This window comes from Chionomys nivalis, chromosome 4 (assembly GCF_950005125.1).
Source record: "Chionomys nivalis chromosome 4, mChiNiv1.1, whole genome shotgun sequence".
Classification (NCBI taxonomy): Eukaryota; Metazoa; Chordata; class Mammalia; order Rodentia; family Cricetidae; genus Chionomys; species Chionomys nivalis.
The window spans coordinates 54,158,273-54,178,122 of NC_080089.1; the positions used below are offsets into that span (position 1 = coordinate 54,158,273).

At 44.8% G+C, this 19,850-nt stretch overlaps 1 protein-coding gene across 2 annotated transcripts in view; it reads left to right on the forward strand.

The window, feature by feature from the left end:
* The first annotated feature begins 13,411 nt into the window (after nt 1-13,411).
* Nucleotides 13,412-19,850, forward strand: part of Tmem266 (transmembrane protein 266) — a 108,674-nt gene continuing 102,235 nt past the window's right edge. Inside the window, exon 1 of one of the 2 annotated variants that reach the window (XM_057766206.1) lies at nt 13,412-13,520. The gene's annotated coding sequence lies outside the window, so the exon portion shown is untranslated. Of the gene's footprint in view, nt 13,596-19,850 lie in introns of both variants that reach the window. The other variant, XM_057766207.1, reaches the window with a different exon arrangement.

Consider the following 19,850-nt stretch of genomic DNA (forward strand, 5'->3'; position numbering starts at 1 on the left):
ATGGAACTACCATATGACCCAGACATACCACTTCTGGTCTAAATTAATGTATGTCAGAGATGCCCAAATGTCCACTGTTCACAAGTACCATGTTTTGAAATCATCTGTGGTTAGACAGGTGGACAAAGAAATGGGGTTTATATGCACAGCAGTCACACACACAAAAAAATCCTATCATTTGCTAGAAAATGGATTTAACTGGAGATGATCATATTCAGCAAGATGAATCAGACACGCAAAGATAAATATTGTATGTTTTCATTCATTTGTGCCCTAGAATTCCTCACAGATACATAAAATCATGTATTCATATGCATGTATTTCCTGGAAAGCAGATGGAGACTGGGGTAAAGGAAGAGAGCAGTGCGAGAGAGGGCGACTGAAGGAGAGGATGGGGTGATTACAGATGTACATGACACACTGAGGAGACTGGCCATGGGAATCCCACACTGCGTGCCCCAACACTGTGCTCCAACAGTGCGTGCCCCAACACTGTGCCCCAATCCCACACTGCGTGCCCCAACACTGTGCTCCAATCCAACAGTGTGTGCCCCAATACTGTGTTCCAATCCCACACTGCGTGCCCCAATACTGTGCTCCAATCCCACACTGTGTGGCCCAGCACTGTGCTCCAATCCCACACTGTGTGCCCCAGCACTGTGCCCCCAAAGCCCAGTTTGTCCTCCCCTCCCCCCCTGCACGTCCCTTCTCGGGCTCCCAGTGTTAGGTCCTCCGTCTGCTGGCCCTGACTTGGGTGTTCTCTCACTCAACACTCAGGGGCGTCCCCACCTCTAACCCAGCAGCTCCCTCTTTCTCTTCTGTGTCCCCTTCCCCAGCAGCAGCAACCAAGACTGCCAGCTGGCCTGTCCTGCTTCCTCTCTCAAACTCCAGCCACACTGTCCTGCGGTTTACTTCGGAGTCTTTTCTCTCTCTTTTATGTGTTTTTATTAATTCTGTGTGTGCACACAAGTGTGTGGAGAAGTTTACCATATGGGCCTCCAGCTTGTGGGGAAATGCATTTACCTGCTGAACCAGCTAGTTCTGCCCGTCCTCTCTCATCCAGGAAACTAAAGATGTGCAAAAAGGGATCATATGTCCCCTGGTGAGCACCTAAACGTCAGAGAATGGGCTCTCCAGGGGGTGGAGAACCAGCCAGGTTGGTTCAATCACTTTGGCTAAGGTGCTACCCCTCACAAGGTAGCTCAGCTTAGTCCATGTTGAAAGAGATAGGCAGAATAATTAATCCTTTAATAAAATACTGTATTCCCCCCTCCCCCACCAACCTCCCTCCTCCAAGTGTGGAGGCTTAAGGGCCAAAGCCAAAAGGAGTCTAAGTCTCCCATTTGTAAGTTTACCTTTTCTTTTCTGAGCATGTTTTCCCTAACATTTTGGGCTCCTTCTGCCCAATATTTTGTGAGCCACCATGTGGTTGTCAAGAATTGAACTTAGGACCTTTGGAAGAGCAGGCAATGCTCTTAACCGCTGAGCCATCTCTCCAGCCCCCCTGTCCAATATTTTGAACTTCCTTTCATTTTCTCTAAAGTTTCTCTCCCTGCCCCATGACCGCTAGTCAGCCATGTGTCTGACCGCCATGCCAGTTTAAATACCCGGCTTTTTCTTTCTCCCCTCCAGGCAGCTGCTTTGCTGCTGCCCTGAACGACCGTTTTCTTTCAAACTCTAATAAAATTATGCTCGTATTTCCGTCCATTCTTAGATTCCTTTATTAATGAGATAAGACCCTGGAAGGGACCTGGAATGTAGCAAGAGAAACAGTGGAAATGTTCCGTGTATTTCCAGGCTCCCCTGTCCTTTCCTGTAAACTGTGATACAGGCAAGGCAGAGAATACTGGGCATTCCTTCTCTACAGTCTGGCCAAAACCAAAGAAACCAAACTTGCTTTACCACACTCTGTCCCATCTGTTTGCTGGCTTTGGTGATTTGGTTTGTTTGGTTTGGGTTTTTCAATAAGCATGGGAGGTCACTAAACATATCTGTTACACATGGGCATTTATAGTTTTTAAGAAACTCATCTTTATTTGGTAAAAATTCAGACACTGACTGAAGTAGGGGGAGCACCTGGAGCAGCGCCCCAGGAATAAATCTGAGATAGAGATCCCCACTCAGAAGGACCGGTTGTGCCCAGTGCCTGCCCCTCGGGTACAGTCCTTCAGTATTTCTGCTTTGCAGGCCCCCTTCCTGCCTGAACCCACACATTTTCTAAAGCGCTCATGTTTATTAACAGCTGTTTCTATGGCAGCAGAGCCCTGTTTTTAGGGCTCGGGGTGGAAGCTATTTATAAGCCAAAGAATGATAGCACATGCCAATAGCAGCTATTATTGATGAAATCCTTTCAGGATCTCTCGGATACAAAATACGGCGGTAACAAGACAAAATATATTTAACATGCCTATTGTTTACCAAAACCACATCTGAATTCTAAATTTGCTTCCCATCTAGGTTCACTGACTACAAGACAATACATAAGCCATGTAATAGTTTTAGCTCTTGTGACCCCTGGCATTCCATAGTAGGTGCATTAAGCCATGGATCCAAATGAGTCTTCTCTGTGACAGCACTCAACAGATCAGGTCCTCCCACCATTAGACAGAGGGTTAGGTCTGATAGCCGACTAAGGCTTACTGTTCACATGGTCTTCTGGATAGTAATAGTTGGCCTGGGCCAAGCAGCAAGCTCCTCCCATTCTGATTGCATCAACATAAAAATCTACTTTTAAAATGTTTATGGAATCAATAAAACAATGTGTATTCCACGTAGCAAGCCTCACAAGCTACTTTCTTTCATATAGATTGTGTCGTCTTGACACCTGTAATGGTCTGTCCTGTCTTTTTAAGAGACAAGCCCCACCCTCTTCCTCCCCCACCTTCTCCCTCCCCCACCTAGGCAGTCAGATCTAAGCCCTTTCTAGTCTCTCTCCCAAAGTGACTCCTCTCTCTCTCTCTCTCTCTCTCTCTCTCTCTCTCTCTCTCTCCTCTTCTCTTCCTTCATCTCCCCTTCTCCCCTTTCCCTTATTCCTCCATAACCCACTAAATAAATACCCACTTCCTCTGCATGGTGTGCCTACCCCTTGGTCTCACCTGCCATGTGGCTCCCTGCCTGGGACTTGCTGCTTTTGGGCTCTCACCTACCAAGTGGTTCCATATCTAGGACCCGCTGGGACTCCAGCTGCCTTCGTGGCCTGCCATGGTCTTGGGACCCGCTGGCTGCTGCCCGCTGCTGCCTCTTAGTGACCTGCAGCATTCTTCCCACTGCGCCCCTCGGGGAACCCACAGCATCTTATTTAAACTGTAACACCATTAATAAATATATTAAAATCAGTCATTCAAAATATGATAATTCCAAAGCAAACCTTGATTCACACTTCTGATATATAAAAAAGTATATAGCATAAATAGCATTCAGAGCATTGTTCTGGAGCAAAAAGGTTAGAGGACAAATCTTAGTTCTAGAAACTATTCCATCCCATAATGAGTATGTATCACTAGGCAACAAAGCACCATGACCCATTTTCTCATTATACAAGAGACAGAGAGAAGGGGACAGAATATTAATACAGGTTGAGTATCCTTAGTCTGAAGTCCAGAATGTTGTAAGAGCTACAAATTTGGAGGCATCATGTCAGTGTTCAGGGTGTCATGTCGGCACTCAAAGCTTGGGCGTCAGATCTTGGAACATTTCAAATTTTTAGAGCAGAGATAGATATTCCACCAGAAATTCTATTCAAATATTCCAAAGTTTGAATAACTCCAAAATCTGAAACACTTCTGGCCTGAAGCATTCCAGATAAAGGATATGTAACCTCATCTATTTCAAAAGAACACCATAATCATGACATGCATTTATACATGTAAAGTGCCTGGGGAATAGACCACAATCCAGGAAAAACTAAATTGTGTATGGCTGCATTTTAAGCAACATAAATGATGACAAAGATTAACTTTATTCTAAAAATGTGTAACACAAATTCCCCCGTTAATAACCCATGTCAATGTCCAAGCTGGCTTCTATGCAACTCACATACTCTTAAACTACTACCCCATGGCAGTAACAAATGTTCCACTCTTCACTGCCATGACTAAGTCTTGAGTTATTCAGGGTTCCTACAAAATGTCAGTGTTCCATATGGGATGCTAAGGGTAGAAGAACTGTAGATCTCCCAAAGCCTAGGATACTTTCAAGGTTACGTCCATCCCCTGGACTTTCTAGAGGACTATGTCTCTGAAGTCTAGAAACTCAGACTATAATCAATACTCATAGGACGCATCTCCTAGCATTGTTCTACAGAAGCTCTTGGAATAAGGGGACAGTTGGTTTTGTGACTTTTCATGTGAAATGAACGCCCTTTTCAGGCCTGAAGAGTTAGTTACCAGTTTCAATTCCTTGGTGCACAGAAATGGTGATTCTTATTCTTATTATCTCTATCATATCCCAGACCAGCAACAAAATCACAATCCTTCTGCTTCAGCCTTTTCACCCTGGGAAACAGATGTGGTATGGTCCAGCTCAGTCTTTCCACCCTGGGAAAAAGATGTGGTCCGGACCAGCTCATCTGTCTTTTTCATTTCCCTCCTACTTCACTCTAAATCTGAGCTAGGTGTGGTGGCTCATGCCTGCAATCACAGGCCTCTAGAGGCTGAGGCAGAAGGGCTGCTTTGAGTTCAAGGCTAGTCTGGGCTGTACTGTGAATTTCAGTCCAGCCTGGGTATAGAAAAAGACCTTGTTTCAAAAAAAAAAAAAAAAAAAGAAAAAAGAAAAAAAATCAAAATAATATCTGGTCCTTTAGTCCACAAACTGTGTTTTCCAATCTAACCATTCGTCATACTTTCCGACTCAATTAAAAGAAACAAAAAACCAGTCTTCTTGCTTCCAAATGCCATCTTCAGATTACCACACTCCGGTTCACCTCTCATATCTTATCTCACATTTCAGAGAACTATTCTCAATAACCCTTCTTGAATATACTATTTTTAAACTCTGTCTTACATCCTTCTTGGCACTCTTGATAGAGACGATTCATTAAGAATCCACAATTCAATGTCAATGTCAATAAAGGTATTCGGAGACATTACATGAATCATCAAAATTTAACAGGCTAGTGTTAGCCACATGACCAACGGAATAAGCAGAATAAAACACAAGACTTTCTGTGCTTAAATTTTAACAGTTTCCAAAAATATAAAAGAAATATAAGTTGCCTGTTTTTAGAACTATGCTGGCTATTGCTCCAGAGACCACCACCTGTCTGTCTGTCATGCCAGGCCCACCAGACAGACCACCACCTGTCTGTCTGTCATGCCAGGCCCACCAGACAGACCACCACCTGTCTGTCATGCCAGGCCCACCCGCACTGTGGCGTCAGGAAGAAATGGGAAGGCAGCTGGCACACAACCACAACTTAGAGGACCTTCTAGAAAAAGAATTCTACAATTTCCCAAAGCAAATAAATCCAATCTTAAAGCCTTCTTAATGTCACAATCTTTTAATTTTTCTAACCTAAGGTTCCCTATGTTCCCTGTAGGCCTTGGGGATGGACAGCACTCTGCTCAGTGTGGCAGCAGCTCACCCTCGCGGGCAGTACTCTGCCCACCCCCTTGCCACAAGGCCCTCAATTTTTCTAAGCGTGACAATGTGGACTTTCTCCGGATTCTTCCATCTCAAAATTTTAATTCTATTCCTGTTATTTTTACAACACAAAGAACAGACATACAGTACTTTGATGCTTCTGATATGCTATTTTTCTAGCTAACATATAATGGAACACAGGCTTCTCAAGTATTAGAATTGAAATTTGAAAAAGTGAAACATTACATGATTTTACTTGTTACAGAGAATACTCTTTATAGTCTGTTAAATCAAACCATGATCTAAAATTACAGCTAACAAACTGTCCCCAAACCACATTAAGATGAAGCCACCCACCTGCCACACCTTTAGATCCAGGCCCCTCTTCTACCACTAGGCTGCAGAGTGGGGAGCAAAGGGGCCTTCTCTCTGGGGCTCACCTCCACTTTTTCCGTTAAAGTAAGAGTCATGGCCACTGTAAAGGAAAGATAAAAATGAAGGATTTAGCAATACATGATGAAAAAGGAAAGTATAATATTTACACATTTCATATGAGTTTTTAGTGATTTCAGAGGACTTGAGAATTAGGAGCAGAAGCTTGCCTTTGTTCATGGTATGCTATTTTAAAGTCCCAGGTGGGGCTGGAGAGATGCTCGGCAGTTAAGAGCACTTGTTAGTCTTGAAGAGGACCTGGGTTTGGTTGCCAACACCCATGTGGTTGTTCACAACTATCCATGACTACAGTTCTGGGTGACCCAATGCCTCCTCACCTCTGTGGACACGAGCACACATACAGTACACAAACATACATGCAGGCCCAACACTCATACACATAAAGTAAACCTAAAAAAAAAATAACAAGGCCACCAGAAAACTATTTGTTATTGTTATTTCTAAACACAAAGTTAGAAGTTAAAGAAAAATAAAATTTTATTTAAAAGTTACTAGATAGGAGGAACCCTTTTGAAATATACAGGTAGGGATTTTGGGAAAAGGGCAAGAAATTAATATATACCTAGTTTTGTGAATATGATAGGTGTTTGTATGTAGGGGTGTGCATGTCCACAGGTGTGTAGATGTCAGAGGTTGATGTCATGTGTGTTCGTCAATCACTCTCCACCTTACTCTTTGAGACAGGGTCTCTGGCTGAATCTGAAGCCCGATTGGCCTAGCCTTACTAGCTAACCAATGTCTGCTTTTTCTATTCATCCCAGCAAACCTGTGAGGTTATGGTAGCATGCTGCCATTGAGACTCTTATGTTCTGGGAATCCAAATTCAAATCCCTGTGCTTAAATAGTAGGCTTTTTACCAACTGAGACATCTCCCCAGACCATAAAAAGATTTGATTTTTATTATGAAACTATTCTTTGTATTATCTGCCATAAGAAAAAAATTTCACATATATTATTACAGACACTTAATATGGATTGTCATCTCAATAGGGTGGTATTCTTCATCAGAAAGACGACAAGTGGTATATAATATGATCTACCCTCTATTTGCAAAGTTCATCTCCCCCCAAAGCATTCATTTTATATGATACTGAAACAGAAGATCAAGACAGTGGTTCAGAACACTCTAATTATATAAAAAGTGTCCTATACAAATGTTGGGACGCATAGCAAACAGTTCAGGACCTTTTCATAGTCATATAAATAACAACACGGTAGGTTTAATAACAGTATGCTTACCAAAAATTTATCTACTTTCAAATTTGACCATGCCAGCACTTTATTTCAAGCCTGATAAGTTAAAACAAAATCACCTTTCTCTTTTTTAGACAAAATATTCATAATAAAAAACCTAGAGCTAGAAAGGTCAGAGAATGCCTGGAGTGAGTTAAGCCCTTTCTAAATCAACCCTATTGTTGTAGTGAATGAAGACAGCAGAATGGGTTAAGAGATGGAACCCTGGGATCAGAATGCTTTTGCATTTTGCCACAATGCTCACATTTACTTGGGCACAGCTCTGTGTACACCTGAAGCAGCAAAACCTGGGGGCTGAACTTCAGGTCTCTGATTCAGACTGCTCAGGTCTGAATCCCGGCTCCTTACAAACTGTAATACCACGAACAAGTGACCTACTCCCCTCTGCCTCCCCTATAATGACTACACCTTTCCAAAGAATTGTTACTAAAAATTAATACAAATAAAGCTTGTAGAATGATGTCTGGAATACTGCATTTAACAAATGTCAACAGTTATTAGAACTTGTCCTGGTTATGGTTTCTGTTGCTATGATGAACTCCATGACCAAAGCAACTTGTAGAGGAAACGGTTTATTTTAGCTTAAACTCCCAGGCAACAGCCCATCACTGAAGAACATCAGGGCAGGAAATCAAGGCAGGAACCTGGAGGCAGGAGCTGTTGCAGAAGCCATGGAGGTGTGCCACTTACTGGCTTGCTCTTTATGACTTGCTCAGCCTGCTTTCTTACAGAGCCCATGATTACCAGTTAAGAGATGGAACCACCCACAATGGCCTGGGCCCTCCCCCACCAATCACTCATTTTAAAATGCCATACAGTCTGATCTTATGGGGGCATTTTCTCAATTGAGGGTCCTTCCTTTCCAGTAACTCTAGCTTGTGTCAAGTTGCCATAAAAATAGCCCTCACGAAGTCCATCGGTTAAAAACAAGGGGCTGTCTTTGCTACGTTTTAACTCAGTCCAGTTACAGTATACCAGAATTAAGCACCGGATCTTTTGTTTTCAAATACATATTTTTTGATATTCCACTTTGACATATGAGCTGTTTAACCAATGAAATAATTGGCTCATGAGGCACATGCAAACTTCCAAACAGAAACACTTAGGAAAGCTCACTAGAAAGCAGAGTAGTATTCATTTGGTGATCAGATACTCAAAGAGGATTTGATATTCAAAAGAATCTTCTATAGATATCCATTACCACATACAAAAGCATTTTCAGCAATGGTCACAAAATGAAATGTGAGTGGCCAAGAAATAAAGATGGGGTTAAGATCCAAACTTCAACTCTTGGTTTGCCTTGAACTTTTTTTTTTTCTTTCTTTTTCTTTATTTTTTTTCTTTCATTTTGTCCTTCTAATCACATTTTTTTCCGTTGTCGTCTTTTTTTATCAATTAATTTATTTAATTATTAAAGATTTCTGCCTCTTCCCCGCCACCACCTCCCAATCCCTCCCCCTCCCCCAATCAAGTCTTCCTTCCTCCTCAGCCCAAAGAGCAAGCAGGTTTCTCTGCCCTGTGGGAGGTCCAAGGACCACCCACCTCCATCCAGGTCTATTAAGGTGAGCATCCAAACTACCTGGGCTCCCACAAAGCCATTACGTGCAATAGGATCAAGAACCCATTGCCATTGTTCTTCAGTTCTCAGTAGTCCTCATTGTCCATTATGTTCAGCGAGACCGGTTTTGTTCCATGCTTTTTCAGACCCCGGCCAGCTGGCCTTGGTGAATTCCCGATAGAACATCCCCATTGCCTCAGTGTGTGGGTGCACCCCTCGCAGTCCTGAGTTCCTTGCTCGTGCTCACTCTCCTTCTGCTCCTCCTTTGGATCGTGAGACTTCAGTCCAGTGCTCCAATGTTGGTCTCTGTCTCTGTCTTCTTTCATCGCCTGATGAAGGTTAATATTCAGGGGGATGCTTATATGTTTGCCTTGAACTTTTATGAATTTATTTGGAACATACTGAGCAGCTGAGGTCATGTTTCACTAAAGGCTGACTACATCAGAAGGGTTTTCTAAGTTAATGCTCATGTGGAGGAGAAAGTATGTCACAGGGTAAATAGTTAAAAAGCGCTAATTTGGAGGGGATGCTGGTGACTAAGTCTGGGGCCTTCTTCCAGTGTGAAATTCTCTTTCTCTCTCTGCCTGTACATGTGCACACAGGTGAACATGCATGTTTACTAGGAACTGAACCTTTTTCTTTTAATATTGTGAGAAAGGTACAGAAAACTATGCAGGGCAGCCTCAAAATGTCTGTGCAGTTAAGGTTGGCCTCAAAGTCCTCATCCTCCTGCTTCAGCCTCCTAAGGAGCTGGGGCCACAGGTAAATACCACCACGCTCACTAAGAAAACCTTTTTACAGTTGTTTGTTGAAGCTGAATAAATGCATGCTATTGTATTTTCTGTTGCGTCCAATACAGACCATCTGCATATGAATGTTGCTAATTATGTCACCTATATTTACTCATTAAAGCTATCTCAGCAGGATTTTTATATGACTGTAGTTAGTAGTTACTATGAATACTTAAGCCGCAGACAAATATCACACCAAATAATATCTATCTACTTTTCCAGCTCTCACTAACAGCTTGGCTTTCCCCTGTATGATCCGCATCAGCAAAGCTGTGTTAAAAGTTCACCACCTGAAAGTGTTTACGAAATATGCACGTGGAGATAAGCCACAATTTAACTCCAATCTTCGCAAATCATGAGGCATCAAATTTGTAATTTTTTTTTTTAGATTTTTTTTTTTCAACTAGCCACTTGAACAGAAATTTTAATCTTGGAATCATTTTTCCCCAGATAGTCACAGGACCGCCATCATCTTCAATTCTTCCTCCTGTAGTCTCGCAGCCATGGTCTAAAGACACATAAATTTCTGTTTGTGGGATCTCGGTGCTCCTGACAACACTGCTTTTTTCTTTCTTTCTGATTATGGATTTTTGAAACAGGGTCTCGGTACATAGCTCAGGCTAGCCTTGAGCTCCCTATGTAGCCCAGGCTAACTGTAAACTCAGGATCCTCCTCCCTCGGCTTCTCCAGTGCTGGGAGTCCTGGCATCCCCCCACATATAGAAAAGAAAGGCAATTTTTTCATATAAAATATGTGGCCTACCTCTCAAGGCATCTTGACACAGATATTATGCCGATGACACCACCACCTTAGAAACTGCTGTCTGACAAGAAAGCAACCCACAAATCTTAAGCAGTTTCTTCCATCCTGCATTTAATCTTTCTTGTTGCTCGGCAGCTCTTTTACGTGCCCACAGAGAGCCTCCCTCCCATTAGTCATCTGCCACATACTGAAGCAACACCTGTGCTATTTATAGCTGGTGGAGTCCCCAGTCTTTCCTATCAATGATCACCTGAAACAGTTAAAACAAAACTCTCTTCAATCTTCTGGAAATTAGATTTCAGTGTGTTGAGACGCTCCGGAATCTGACTTTAAACACATGTTCTTCACTGACTCCAAAGGGGCCAGGGTTGCTAAATACCAGCTCCCAGAAGCCTGCAGTACATTTCAGTTCCAGATCAACGATAAACCTTCCCTGGACCCCAGGGCTTAGTATTTACGAAAAGAGCAGACAAAAACAGAGAAAGCAGAAAGGCATCTTGTCGTTATGCGACACCCCCCCCCCCCAGCTAAAGTTTCAACACCCTAAGGCAGCAGTTCTCAACCTGTGGGTGGGGAACCCTTTAGGGGGTCAAATGACCCTTTTCATAGGGGCCACCTAAGACCATCGGAAAACACAGATATTTAAATTACGATCCATTAACAGTAGCAAAATAACAGTTATAAAGTAACAACAAAAATAATTTTATGGTTGGCAGTCATGACAACATGAAGACCTGTATTAAAAGGGTCACATAAGTAAGACTGAGAACCAATGCGCCCAGAGAATATCAAAGGAAGATCTTAGTCTGGACGTGTGCTGTGGAAGTGACGCACCGCCAGGGGGAACCAGAGAGCTGACAAGCTGCAAATAGGGATTTTTTTTTTTAATTTACCATGGGGTTGAGAAGAAGGGGAAAAGATCGACAAGAGTGAAGAAACCGGTAACTAGGCTACAGTTCAGTGGCAGAGCACGTGTGTAGCACAAATGAGTCCCTGGGTTCAATCCCCAGTGCCGCAAAAACAAGCAAGTCAGAATGCAATGGCAGAGATGTGTATTTTATATACATGTCTCTCTCCAGGAGGTTTTGTTAGACAACCGTGGTAAAAAAAAAAAAAAAAATGTTACTCTAAAGTAGGCATAGATTTAAAGAAAAAGATTGCATTAGAATACAAAGTTTCTATATAAATAGATGCAGTCAATTTTTATCCCTGTAAATACTTGTCCTACTTTTAATATTTAATTAGAGGTTTATTTAATTAGCCTTTATTTGACTTACAGTTTATAATTAACGTTGAGAGAAGTCAGAGGCAGGACCTGAAGCAGAGACAACTGTACAACACTGCTTCCTGGCTTGCTCAGTCTGCCTTCTTATAGCACCCAGATCACCTGACCAAGAGCGGCTCCACCCAGTGGGCTGGGCCCTCCCACATGAATCATTAATCAAGAGAATGCCCCACAGCCATGTCTACAGGCCAATCTAATGATGGCAATTCCTAAACTGCAATGGATTTAATTCCTAATAACGGGGGGGGGGATTTTTTTAAAAAAACAACAAATAAGTTGGCAGACTTTTTCTCCCATTCTGTAAGCTGTCTCCCTCTCTTGATTTTTGGGGACACATGGGGGGTAACTATGGAAACTTTGTAATTTTATACAGTCCCATTATGTAATTCCAAGGATTATTTCTTGGGCTTATTATTGGAGTCTTATTCAAAAAGTCTACACCGTGCTTCTATCTGAATGTTTTGCCAGATGTCTACCCGCACATTGTCGGGAATGCTGCTCAATACCTTTGAGGAAACCTTAAGTGTAGTTGTTCTAAATGGGGTGGGGGAGAGGATAACATGGGAGAGAGCATCAACTCTCCTTTCCATCTTACTTCTGCCTAGAATTGGCAGAGAAAAATCCTGCCAAACCAGGTAACCCCTACAGCTGTCTCCTCCAAGGACTTTCCCCTTTGAAAGGGAACATTAGAGATGGCTAAGAAATGTTGGAAGGTGAGGAAGGATCAAACAAAGAAATTATACTTTTTCCTCCAGTTGGCCAAGATTAGATGCGCTTCCCCTATCTAGATATTCCTGTATCTATTGAAAGACTGACCCGAGCCCATGAGGCAGTTCTATGGTCTGGGTTTAAAAGTCATTAATTCTAATTTCCATCGTTTCGCTAGAAATGCTGAGTGGTAAGAGAAGGCAAGAAAGTCGCTGGGCATTCCTGAAGGCCGCGTGAATCTAACCAAATAGTGCTTACTCTTGGACGGGAAGCCAGGAAGAAGAACCCCAAAGTCACTCAGAAACTTTGTGTCCTAGAGAAAGGAGGGTTTTTTTCCCTTAATCTTAAATTATCTTAACATTAAAAGGCCAGAACCTCAAACGAAAGAGGCTATATTTTAACAGGAATTTGACTATAAACTGCTTTTAAAAATTGTTTACGGCAGTACATTTACACGTGAGGATTTAAAACAAAACCAAACCACAAACCCCTCAGGTGACTTGGTCTACTCAAAGCAATCTCAGTCGGGACAGGTGCTTCCAGGGCAGAACTCTTTGACAAAGCGCGACCAACACACAACTGTATCTGTCACATGAAGATGTGACGAGAGGGGGCACTGAGAGGTGGGCAATACCTTCAAAGGTTCCTTGGGGGCAATGCACACGCCAGGGACGGCAGGCAGAAACCTCGGAGGACACTGCGCGCCGCCGCTCCCTGCGCAGCGTGTGAAAACGCACCCAGGGTGGTGCGGTGGCACCGCAGGCGCCAGCCTCCGCCTGGGGCTCTCACTCGCGACCCGGTCACCCGCGCCGTGATGCCCGCGCGCCCCTCGGCGGGGATGACTGCCGGCACGCGGCCCATGCGGGTCGCCGTTTCCTAGACAGCCGCACGGCCCCTCCGCAGCCTCCGGAACGCGCGCGGGTGCGGGCAGCGAGAGCGCAGGCGCGGGCCCGGGATAGCCGCCGGCGCGAAGGAGCGCGCGCGCGCGCTCAAACGGGGTGGGCGGAGGGGCGGAGGGAGCGGCGGGGCCGCGAGGGGGCGGGAGGGGGGCGCGGAGAGGGGGAGCCCCGGGAGCGGGAGCGCGGGCCCAACGCCGCAGAGCAGAGCGAATCCTGAGCCCCGGCAGCAGGTACGTGTTCTTGCAGCCAGCAACCGCCGGGGCTTCCCCTGCCGTGGCCCGAGCGGGCGGATGAGGAAGGCAAGGGTAGGTGCGGGTCACGGTTTGCAGGGTGAGTGCCTTGGAGGACTGGGATCCTGCAGCTGACCTTCATGCCCCGGGTTGGGGAGCTGGGCGACCATCTATGGGACAGCCCCGGGTCTTCTGCTCCAGCCTGGGGATCTGCTTGTCACATGCTTCTTATTTATATTTGCAAACTGCCCTGGTTCGGGTCCAGCTGCAGATGCTTACCTCCCATTCTTTGCCTCCGTGTGCCATCTTGCATTTATTAATAAAACATGAAAACTGGGGTGCGGGAGGTTTGCTCCTGAGGGGAATCCCATTGCAGTATAGCAAGCGGGCGCCTATTTTCGGGTTTCAGACGTGGTGTAGAGGTGGAAATCCCACACCCTGGGGATTTGTGGCTTGCTTGGTCGTGACCACTTCCTAGTGGGCTTCCCCGGTTTGTCGCTAGGCGCCCCAGAGGCAGGATGGACGATCTGGAAAGAATAGAGGGTTTCGCTGTCAACCTGGCATCCTGTTCAGAGGACAGGTGCAAGCTACGGCAGTTCCCTGCTTGCTAACTTGACAGGGAGGCTTAAACCCAGAAAAATCTTTCTCAAAATTGTTAAAAAAGGAGGCCTCGAATTGAATCTCTGAGACTTGCCTGCTCAAACTCATCGCGGTTTTGCATCCGTAAATGTTTAAAGCTATCCACCTGTTGGAAGTCAGACCCCATACTCCGTTCTGTGTCATAGTCGCCAATACTGACATAATAATAGTCCCGTATAGATTCCTTCTATCCTCTTTTAATGTGTTACCTGTCATTTGTTTCTTTTGAAATAAATCCACGTATGATTTGTTGCCTTATATGTTAAGACTGAAATCCTATGATGTATTTATATCCCATATACATGCGCCACCATATCCTAAGCACTGAGTTTCTCTTTGGTGTATACTACCTATTTCCCTGGCTTTTTACTTAGCTTTGAAGAAGAGTGGGGCAAAGTGGAACGTATGTAACTGCTTCCCTAATGCCCCCTCCCCCAAAATAACATAGTGAAAAGATTAGAAAGAGCTGGGAGCCCAAAAGGAAAATGACTAGGGGAAGATGTGGGATATGGCAGCTAGATTGTAGTGCCACATTAAATAATGAGATATAGTCATTGGATCCAGTATGAGCTAAAAGTTATTTGTGACCGATTTCCTTGGAGCCCTCAGGGCTCCCATCTCTGTGTTGGAGATGAGGAAGCTGGGACTTAAGGTTGTTTGACTTGCCCAAGGTCACACAGTCAGGAGCAGGGTAAAGATGCAATTCGTCTGCATCACGCCCAGTTGCAGGGAGCCGGGGGTGTTGCTGCCACCTTTTCCTTAAGATCAGGTTCACGCGTGAGCATTTAGGCCCTGGTGTGGTTTTTTTGCTCCACAGATTCCATACCAATTTTGTGGCTCTCCCAAATGGAATACTCTTGTTCAAGAGTGTGGTTTTGAAAACAGGGTCCAAGGCATCCTGCTGTAAAACTACTGCCCCCATAATCAATTACATTCAAAAATTTGTTTCCCTACCAGTTTAAAGCCATGGAGTACCTAAAAAATCAGGCAGAGTGCTTGCGTCTTTTCCACACTCCTACCCCACCCTGCCTGGACAGGTGTCACTGCCAGTCGTCACGGTGACTTTACCACACTTACTGTGGGTGCCGAAACGGGGTGAAGGGGTTCATGCCAGCCATGTGCCGTCATCTGGCTCCTACAAATGTGGCAGTTACTCACAGCTCTGGGAATTTGTATGTGTGCTTATGGGTGTATATTTAATCTCCTTTTCCACAAGCGCATTCTTACAGTTCAGGGGTTGGCTTTTGCCACACACACAGCAGTTTGCATGGACTTACACATGGCTGCAGTGTCATGAATGGAAGCATCGCCTAATGGAGCTGCTGGATTTTATATTCAGGTTGTGTAATTGAACTCGTGGTGAGAAAGCTACAGTTGAATGTAAAGAATCAACTGAAAAGTATGTCCTATGGAAAATATAGCTTTTAATGGTGCATTGCTATAATGGGTAACACTAAGCAAGGTATATGAGATTGGTGTAAGTTCTACGAGCTCTGTTTTCTTCCTTGGACACTGAGCACAGCTTGGATGTTACCTCCTTCATCCTACAGACTCCTATTGATAGTAGACAGTTTGTATAAAAGATTGGCCTCTCAGAAAATACTCCGTTTTGAAAGAGTTCAATTTCCAGAGCTTACAGAATGCTGAGGTGGAATTTTTCTGCCCTGGAGATTTCCAGCCTATGGACAGATAAACTCAAGATGAATCCCGACAGCACTGGAAAGAGGCAGAAAATGAGGAGAGGTCTCGCTGGTTTCTGGGGAAGAGAAGGATTTTCCCTTTGAAAGCATCAGCACCCCTGCCAGGCAGGAGTCCCACAATTGTCTACTGCCTCCCATGCGAGCAGAATTTTATGTAATCTGCAGATGAGCACCCTTCTTGGTGCAAAGGTCAACTCGGAAAATACAAAATAAAAAGTATTTCTGTACTACGTATTTTTTATTGAAACATTTTTTAACTAGGAAAAGCCATATGGGCAATTATGGAGGCTTTGGCGTTACTTTTGATTCCACTCACCTAGAGTGTACATTTCGGAGGAGAGAGGAAAGGACTGCTGTTTCAAGCTATGGGTTCTGCTGTAACTGGTTATAACACATGTTCTGATGCATTGTGAGTATGACACCGGGAGCTGTCTTTGTTAGCTGGCCTTGAAAACTGTTTAGTTGTAAGATGGAGTTTTATTTATAATATCCCTTCATTTAGTGGATTTTTGTTTTTGTTTGTTTGTTTGGCTTTATGCTTTTTGAGACAGGATTTCTCTCTGTAGCTCTGGCTGTCCTGGAACTCATTTTGTAGACCAGGCTGGCCTCGAACTCAGAGATCCACCTGCCTCTGCCTCCCAAGTGCTGGGATTAAAGACGTGTGCCACCACTGTCCAGCTTTAATTTAGTATTTTTAAAAGAAAAAAATTTAGTGCCAGCACTCGTGAGTCACAGAAGTTCACAGATAGTTGATTGTAATTAATTAAACTTCACTGGCTTGCTTCTCTCCTCAATGGGAGCTGTAGCAAGGGGTATCCATCCTCTCCTTTCAAATGGAACCAGCTGAGGGTCGCAGACGGTTACAGAACTCATCTGGGACCTTCTCTGGTCCAGATCTCAGCTGAGGACCCTAGAACTCCCTACGAGTGTTCCTAAAGTGGGTCATAGTGGCCTTCAGTGGGGCGGGGCAACCTCTAAGCAGAGCAAGGCCAGAAAGCTACTTCCCTTGCATCAGTCAGCATTGGCCTATGCTGTGAGTTTTTGCAAATGTAATAACTGTTCACTGCAGAACATTCAGTCATAAAAAAATTAGAAGGTTGAAAGTCAGTAGTCAAAATGTTTCATAGTCCTAACTATTACCAGTGTTCACCATTAGCAGTTTGGTATGGATTGCTCCAGATTTTTAAGTGCAGAAACTAAAATGTTATTCTCTTATGATTATTATGTTCAAAGACAAATAGCGTTTTTCATGTTTTTGTGGGTTTTCTTCACCTGCTAATACATATTTGATATCTGAAAGGCCCTTGAATGGTCTGCTTCTAAACACTTTTTTTTCAGCCACAGCGGTAGCTGGGTGGGAAGAACTGTACGACTAGGGAAAGGTTGAGGGAACCGATGGTGGTAGGTGGGAACCTGGTATTTGTTGTGTCCGGATAGGGAGTTCCATATTCCATGTCCCTTAGCAGCTACCCTTTGTGGTCAGGTGTACAGGTGTGGCACTGGGAGCCCACAATAAACAACAGAGGAGCAGACCTGATTTGGAGGTTAAGCCAGTGTGGCTCAGACTCCGGGCTTTCTCTTTTCTCTGATTGCAGGGGAAGCAGTCTCTGCCCCGTACTTCTCTCACCTTCCATCCTGTTCTGATCCACCCATACTTGCCTCCCGGTTATTTCTCTACCTGGAGCCTTGGCTATGCAGGGTTTTCCTGGAATGCTCTTCCTGCAGGTACTGTCAGGGCTGGCTCCTGTACTTCCTTGAGGCTTTGCTTAAAGTCTAACTGTGCCTTCAAAACAAGTCCACCCACCCCAGAGAGGCATCCCTCCTTCCTGCCTCGTTTGCATTCATAACACTCCCGAGGACACAGCATTAAGTCTTTCTGGAGTTTATTATCTGTCTCCTCTGTGGAACAAGTGCTCCGGAAGACCAAGGTTTTGACGGTTTTTTTACTCTCTTACCCCGAGTGCCATGGAAAGGGGGGTGACAAGTCATTGTGGCGTCTTTGAATCCTTCCAGCTTCCCACATTTCTTGTATTGTTAGTGGTGGCGCTTGTTGTTCCCTGCAGTGGCCTTTTATGTTCCTTAGAGGAACAGCAAGGACAGTGCAAAAGAATTAGAAAAAAATTGTCTTCCTTTTGCTCCGGTATTGTGAAAGAGGAAACTCTTGGGGAGAATCAGGCTCCACAGAGATGGAGAGAAAGTCCCTGAGTGTCATTCTTTGCGTATGATAGGGCAGCAAAGCATACGGAGAGGCCCATGGCGCCCGGGTCCTGCCAGGCTTCCCCTCCTTTTAGGCTGCACAATGCTTTTGATGACTTCCAAAGGAGACTCCAGAATGCTTTGCCAACCACCAAGTTTTCAGCCTGTGTCGCCGAAAGGAAAAGAATCTATACTCACTCATACCAGTTTTTCACCCAAGCAGACTAATCATTGTGCTACCTGTAGTGAGCCACTACGTTGTTTAAACATTATCCAATATCACCCTCTGGTGTCTTCCCTGCCTGCATCACGGTGTGAGTTCACTCTCGAAGCACTTGTCACTGTGTCTAAGTGTGACCAGCAAGCATGAACCAGAGCATTGCACTCAGAGGTCCCTTTGGCCCACACTCCTGAACTCACTTCTATATGTCTTTGCGCATGTATAATTTGCAGAAGTATTGTTTGGGACACAGCAAAATCATAGAAACTTTGGGGACTGAGTCAAACCTAGAACTCTGTAGAAGGAACTAGGATGCTGAAGGAAGCTGATAGCCATGGGAAAAGGCCTTGATGAAAGAAGTCCTCCTCCTGCCTCCACCACCACCACCACCACCACCACTTCTTCTCTTCCGAGCTCTAACGGCTGCCCTCACGGCTCCGAATTCTTTGTCATAAGTAGAATTCCCTTTCCAACACTGTAGTCTCCCCGAAACTGTGTTTGACTTAGCATGAAAACTGCAGTGCTAACCACTCATTAAAACAAAGAATCTGTCCGAGAATGTCTGTTTTGTGGCTCAGGTTTTTGGAAGCTCAGACTGGGATCAGACAGATGTTCTCAGTGTGGAGCCACGCTGCGGGCAATGGCTTGGGAGGCTTCCCTCCCATCACAGCCCAGAGCGAGCTGTGTGGAGCTCATGTGTCCTCTTTCTCCCCATAGTTTCCCTATACATAGTTAAATTTTCGCATTTCACCTGCATGCAAAGCAGCTAGTTGTCTCTTATTGTAATTACTAAAATGTGTTATTTTTGCAAGAGTGGGAACCCTCGAATAAAGTCAAGGTTGCTCTGCTGCAGGATCACTCCTGAAAACCAAGTGTGGAACCCTGTCTCCTGTCTTTGCTGCCACTTCCTCCCCAGGGCTGGATTTGCTGTCATCCTTCTTGCCCGGCAGGAGGCTCCTGTCCTCACCCCTCTCGGGTAAAGGTCACAAATCTAATAGCTGTTTCTCAGATTTCCTTCCTGATGGCTCAGCAGCATCCAAGCCTGCTGACTGCTTCCTGGAAACACTGTCCCTCTGCCTCCCCTCCACACTCGGAGGCTTCTTGCTCTGTCCCGGGCTGATGTGCTTAAGGAGTCTGAGCTCTGCTGGGATTTGAATCCTGGCCCTTGCATACTAACCATGGAACTTGAAATAGTTAACTGGCTGGGCCCCCTGTGGAAGAGCTTTAGGAAATGAAGATTCAAAGACTGTGCCAAGGGAGCAGCAGTCACTAAGTGTCACCTTTGATCATTATCACTTCCTGCTTAGATACCCCTTGTATCTTTGGAATAAAATCCCAACATTTCTCCCTGACATCAAGACCCCTAAAACTAGCTCCTATTCAGTTCCCCTCAGGCCTTTTTTCCTTTCCAGCACGTTCCCCACTGGGCCACTTTCACCTTGTCCTGCTCTGCCCCTCTTCCCCACCAGAGGGCTTAAGAGGTTGAGGACTCTGCCTGGTAGCCTGCCTGCTGGGAGGCACAGAGTGCAGCCTGCTTTGTGACGTCAGCCATCCTCCCTTGGGCATGAAGCCTAT